Raw genomic sequence first — 6208 nt, 5'->3', positions numbered from 1 at the left:
AGAGGGAAACCATCTCACTTAGGAAACGAGGTAAAAAAAAACAGTAAAAAAATAAAAGCCTGTATTAAATGCGCCTTTTTTTGAAAGCACGCATGCACAAACCTGCTCCGGCCGAGGTCTGACCAGCCGTCACTACGTGCAAGCCTATCATCCGAAAGACTTCGAGAAATGTCGAGATGGTCCCCTGACATCCCAGCAGTGAGTTTTGCACGTTCTCAGCCCGCTGGCAGGCAGCTGCTGGAGCTTTTGGGGCACGTGGCTTGTGGGGGCTCTGCTGAGGGATGTCCTCAGGTGACCAGGAGCTGGTGTCACATCCTGCCTTGTCCGCTGAGGGCTGGGCGCTGCAGGTTAAATGATTTTTTTCTCTCTCTCTTCTTGAGAATGCAAACCCAAATCTTTATAGAGCTGCATCCAGGCCGTGACCAGAGACTAAAATAAGGTGCAGAAATAATATTGGATGACAGGAGGTGACAAGTGTCCTTGGAGCAGAACATTGTGCCCTACGGCCAGTCATCCTTTACTAAGGGGGAAAAGGGGAGATGAGGGGCGGTGATCAGATTCTTGAGATTTTTAAGTTGCGTGGCGGGACAATTAAAGGTGACGCTCCCTCCTGCCGCGCTCCGTCCTGCTGCCACTCTGCCCCTGTCAGCGGAGGTGCTGGACAGAGTAGGAATAGCAGTGACGGGTGCTCGATGCCACGCGTGTAGCAAAAATAGATGTGGTTGGACTGCGATGATGCAAAGCCAGAAGAATCCTTTCTCCTCCAATTTCTTCGTCTTTGCTTTCAGTGCGGCTCCTGCCAGGCTGCCATTTAGCAGTGGGGCCGGGGCTCTTCCATCCCCAGCACCTTTTGGGGTGCTTTTAGGCTGAAAAGTGTTCATAGCGGCCCTTTAAAAAAGGCTTACCCTCGTTCAGGCCATTAGTTCATCCTCAGTGATGAGCTACCAGCAGTAACGGGGCCGTTTCATCCCGTGAGGTCATTGCCACTGGGAAGTGGCAGGAAAAACCCGAGGTTTCTTGAGTAATTAGTGCCCACAGGTTGCAATACTCATTTATGACTCGTCGCTCAAGTCATCTACAGGAGCTGGATGTAACATAGGAAGTCTGCAATTACCTGTATGATCTCATCCCTCCTGCGTCTGATTTTTGGCTTTGCAGAAGGAGCTCAAACACCTTCTTCAGATGTTTTCCCAACCCTATGGGATTGATACTCTCTTTCCTAGAGTTTTGGTGGACAGGTCTTGGTCCAGATGAGATGGTCAAGAGAAGTACATGCTTTGGGGAGGAAGATGAAAGGCAGGTCTTCTAAGGTGGGATGTGCAGCAAGATCGTTCCTCTCTGAAAAGAGACGCTGACATGGAACGAGTCCAGGAGGCAGTGGTGAGACTGATAAGAAGAGCAAAAAAAAAACCCATGAGACCAAGGGAAGGTTGAAGGAGGGCTTGTTTAGTCTGGAGGAGGACAAGATAACAGGCTTGTGTGTATGAAGGGCTGCCTTGAAAAGACAGGAGAAATTAGGAAGAAAAGAGTGTTTGGTGGATCAGACTCAGGAAGAGGTGGTACCATTCCTTGGCTGGAGGTTTTGGGAGGAGGCAGGACAGACATCTGGGACCACCACATCCACCCTGGGGCTGGTCCAAGGAATTCCTAAGTCCCCTCCAAGCTCGGGATAAAAAGGTTGGCCCACAGCTCTTTTATCCTGAGCCTTTGCTAGCCTGTCTCACAGTGGGCAGGTTGACATCCATCAGGTTTCATCGCTCTTTTCTGAGGAACTGGTCTTATTGGAACCTGCAGGCAGGGCACTGGTTGGGCATCCTGTCACAGATGCTTTTGATGGTGGGGGCGGTCTGGCTGGGACATCCTTGGTGAGATTTGTCCTTCTGAAGCATCCATCCCCAGAGGGTGTTAGGAACAGGACAGAGAAAGGGACAGTGTGGGACTGATGGGTCCTGCCCTAAACAGCGGGAAGGATACGGTGAAGCCATCATATTTCCATCAGAAAAGGCGCTCCAGAAGTTGTGGTGTGCTTGGCAGGGCTGGCAGCGAGCTGGACTCAGGGGTGATCCCAAGGGAGAAGGAGCCATCGCTCCTTGTCACCAGGCATGAGAGAAGTGCAGGCAGCCCCTCTGGCTGGAAGGGATGCAAAAGCATCAATGGACAAACATAACATCTGGCTGGTCTGGGTCAGGTCTCTTGGTTAAACCCAGGCAGGGAAGAGCGTGGGATTTCTGCCAGCAGACAAGGAAATCATCTGCTGGCTCTTTGCAATCAAACACAGCAGGGTTCTAGCTGCCGGTGTGCACCCCAGAGGTGGATAAGTGGATAAATGGGCTGTGCAGTGGGAGGAAAATTGGCCAGACCACCCACTTGCCATGCTCTTCAGGGGCTGCTTTAACCTGGTGGAAAAAGCCCAGCTACCTGGCTCAGGAGGAACCTGCCTCCTCTTTCTGACCTGTCCCTTCTCCCTGAATCCTTAAGGATGTTTTTTGTCACGCAGGTGACATCTCAGCAGAGCTTTGCCCCATCCTCGCCAGTCCCAGCTCAGTTTCGGCAGCAATGTGGGATGTAGCTGCTTGTCACTGTGCAGGGATGCTCATCTTGCTGCGGGTGAGACTTCGCAGGAGAGGCAGTACCAAAAAACAAACTAACAAAAAATTAAAAAAACCCCAGACCAACTAACAAACCCCAAATAAACCCTCCCCTACAAATTAATGACAAATTAGATTTGTTTCCTTTATAAAAGGACTTACTTATTTTTTCCTTCTGATCAAGTCGCAGAGGTGACCTTGTGTACCACGATGCATCGGTGTGCACTGGTGGAACAGCTCCCTCCATTGCCATATGCCAGGGATGAGGCACCGCAAAACTGGAGCAAACACGAAATTTAACTCTAATAGAGCTAATGAACTTTCTTAGAAGTATCATTCAGCTTTTAGAAACCTCCTAACAAGAAAATCAAGCAGCAGCTACGGAGATGAGGGCAAATAATCACAGAATTGTCCACAGTCAGCAGTGCCGAGCACTAGAGCAGGTGAGATTATCCATCACCAACAGTCGAGAGGATAATTCAGAATTTGGTTGAAAAATGCTTCTGTACTTTTCAAGCCACGGAAGAATTATTTTGCTCACTATTTGCCAGGACACGAGTGAAAATATACTAGCTGCTAACAGAATTTTGGAAGCTTTCAAGTCATCAGTCCTTAACACTTGGGGATGCAGAGGTGCAAGGCGACTGTCATGCCTGGGTCATTAATAATATTGACTTAATAACCAGGTCCCCATTAATTATACCTGTGCAGGGGCTGAGTACAACTGAAAAATAACTCAGTTTTTAACGATGGACGGATACAGTCAGTAACAATGCACCAATAGCTCTTTCCCAACATTTTGCAGACTCTAAGGTGATCTTGAAGGTATGGATGTGTAGGACCAAGGTAACTGAGCAAAGGCCAGGTGCCAGAGACAGACACTCAAGTGAGCTCCACAGAGCCATATCCATCACATTGAAGGAAGGGAAGGGGGAGCGGGGAAGTAGCTCTGTTGGGGCGGAAGTACCTGCCTTCTGTGCAATTGATTTGCTGGAACTGAAATGTAAAGCACAGAATTGCTTGAACTCAAATTAAGGAGTTGCTAGGGGAAAAAAAAAAAAAAACAAAAAAACCCCAAAAAAAACAAAAAACAAAAAAACCCCCAAAAAACAGATTTTTAAGATCTCATGAGGTTCAGCAGAGCTGAAAGCCACTGCGCTGCTTGTGCGAGGGGTGCCAGGCCAGTCACAGCCTTGTGCTCTCTATTCCCCGCGTTCAGTGCTGCACCGGACCCAGACACTCTTAAGACCCAGTTTCAAGTTAATTTGTGCTTGTAAGCCATGTTATGAGTTGATTTTTAATAATGTTTTTCTGAATATACTAACACCATGACTACCCCTGATGCTAATCAGCCCTTACGTGCCGATTCTCAGCAGCTCCCTCAAGCTACAAGGATCCCTCCTCCTGCCCAGGCGACTGGGGCAATGCTGCGAGGCTGTGTGGGTACCAGAGCATCCCACACCGGGAAAGACACAAACTGACCCAGAGGAAACTCCACCTGCGTGTGGCGGGGAGAGATCAGCAGTGCAATGGCACAAACATTGCCCGGTTTCCTCTTTCCCCCCACGTGCTCTTAAAGCTTTTTATATGTACTGCGCTTGACAGGAAAGCGGGTCAGCGAAGGGCACAGCGTTTCCCTTCCACCCCAGGAGATGTTGCTTTCGCATAGGATGCTTCCGTACCACTGGTGGGATTTCTGCTGGAGTTTTCCCTCCTCCCCTGTGATGGATTTCTGTGTTACACGCTAGCAGAGCGTTAAGGACATCCAGCAGTGATTCAGACGTGATTTCGAAGCACATCACATACCACAGCAATCCGTCATTCTCGAGTAACAGGGCAGCATTACACACGCCGGGGAGCATCTGACCAGGGGCTCTTTCTGGACTGACGAGCAGTTGGAGTGATTCAGCGGCAGGAAACACCCAGACAAAAGCACTCCCCACTGCAAGGCTACGGCAGCGCCAGAGACAATGCTTTCCCAGATCCTAGATTCAGCTTTAAAATGGATTTTAGGATGCAGCTCACCACGCTGTCTCCCACCAACACAACATCCCCAACTCCTTTCATACCCTCTGCAGGGGAAAAGCTCACTTTCAGCAGGCCCAGAGCATGGCTCCACCATGGATCTGAGCCTTACCAGAAGTACCAGGTATCACTGTGCGGGGAAAGAGTGGGAGGATGCTCTTCAGGCAGCAACAAGCCATCAGATGAACGTTGCTGCCAGGAACCGCCCCACGAGTTGTGAAATCCTCATCTTACTAAAACAAAGACGCTTACCAAAGGACACATGCTCTCAACTCCATGTTTGTCAACCCCTGCTGAGTTATTCAAAGGAAGCACGAAGATGGTGACTAAGGAAACGCAGTCAAAAGAACCAGGAGATTGCCATTCTGCGAAGGAAAAAGGTCAGCTCCAGTAGGACTCCACTTTTCCAGGGAACACGCCTGCACGCATCCGTAAGGCAAACCGCAGCACCGAATGTTCACATCGAGCAGGAACTTGGCACAGGGATTTCGGGTGTTCTCAACTGCGCACCCCACAGGATGTTTAAAAGGGAGTACCAACTTGGTTAGGGGTGGGATGTTAAAAATAATTACTGCTAAAACCCTGTTGCCCAATCTTACATCCAGATGGCAAGAACAGGTAAGGAGTTATAAAAAAGATTCAGGTATTTGTAAAAACCTTCCTAAGATGCCTGGCACACTGCTGTTAGGCTTCTTCCTCTCCAGGCAGCTGCAGCAGGTCAGGCTTATTTCTTCAGTCTCTTGCTTCATGCGATTGCACATAATTTGCCAAACTGCTTCTGAGAGCAAAAGGGGAAAGCATTTTTCTCCCTATATCTGTAGAGAACATAATTTTTTGAGTTCAGAAATGAGTATACCACTATTTCTATACAAAAAAATATTCCCATCGTAAACCAGTGTGGAAAGCTCAATGCATCTCCGCCAGCGCAAGGTTAAAAAAATAATTAGATCATAGATCTAGCTGCACAGATTTACTATGCAGTATGACAGATACAGTATGCAGTGTTTGCCCAAGACCTTTTACATCCAGTAGGTAACAGCTAAAAACCAGAATGAATGATTCAGTGCTGATTTTAAAAGTAAGAAATGGACTTGAGGCACTTAATGAAGAACCTCAAGTGCAGTTTCACCTTCATGGGACAGCGAATAACTGGCTGTTCCTAAAAGAAATTGGACATAGCTCAGTATACAAGTCCTTGCTCTGGGATTACCTCTGGTTTTTTGTTAGGCTGACAGGACTATTGACAATAGTTCCCACTGAATAAAAATCGGGGGCTAAACCAGGCTTACCACTTAAACCCCAACCTGTGATGGCTTTGGTGGCACTTCTCTTTACAGCTGAGTGCCAGCACAGCAGCTTATATCTCTGACGAAAAGAAGACTGCAGGGGAAGGATCATTCATCCTCTGGTGCAAGCCCTTGGAAGTTGCTGTATGAAAACCTTTGGCTCAGCAGTACTTAGAAGAACCAAACCAGGACAACTGTCAGGCCAAGTGCAAGATGGTGCTCAGAAATAAATCAACGTTATGTTACCACATAAACCCATGGTTCCTCAACCTGTGGAACACTGTGCCATCCTGCTCCTTTCTTTCCATC

Source organism: Chlamydotis macqueenii, chromosome 9, assembly GCF_036417535.1.
Source record: "Chlamydotis macqueenii isolate bChlMac1 chromosome 9, bChlMac1.mat, whole genome shotgun sequence".
In the NCBI taxonomy this organism is placed as follows: domain Eukaryota; kingdom Metazoa; phylum Chordata; class Aves; order Otidiformes; family Otididae; genus Chlamydotis; species Chlamydotis macqueenii.
Note: the sequence above shows the minus strand (reverse complement) of the source record.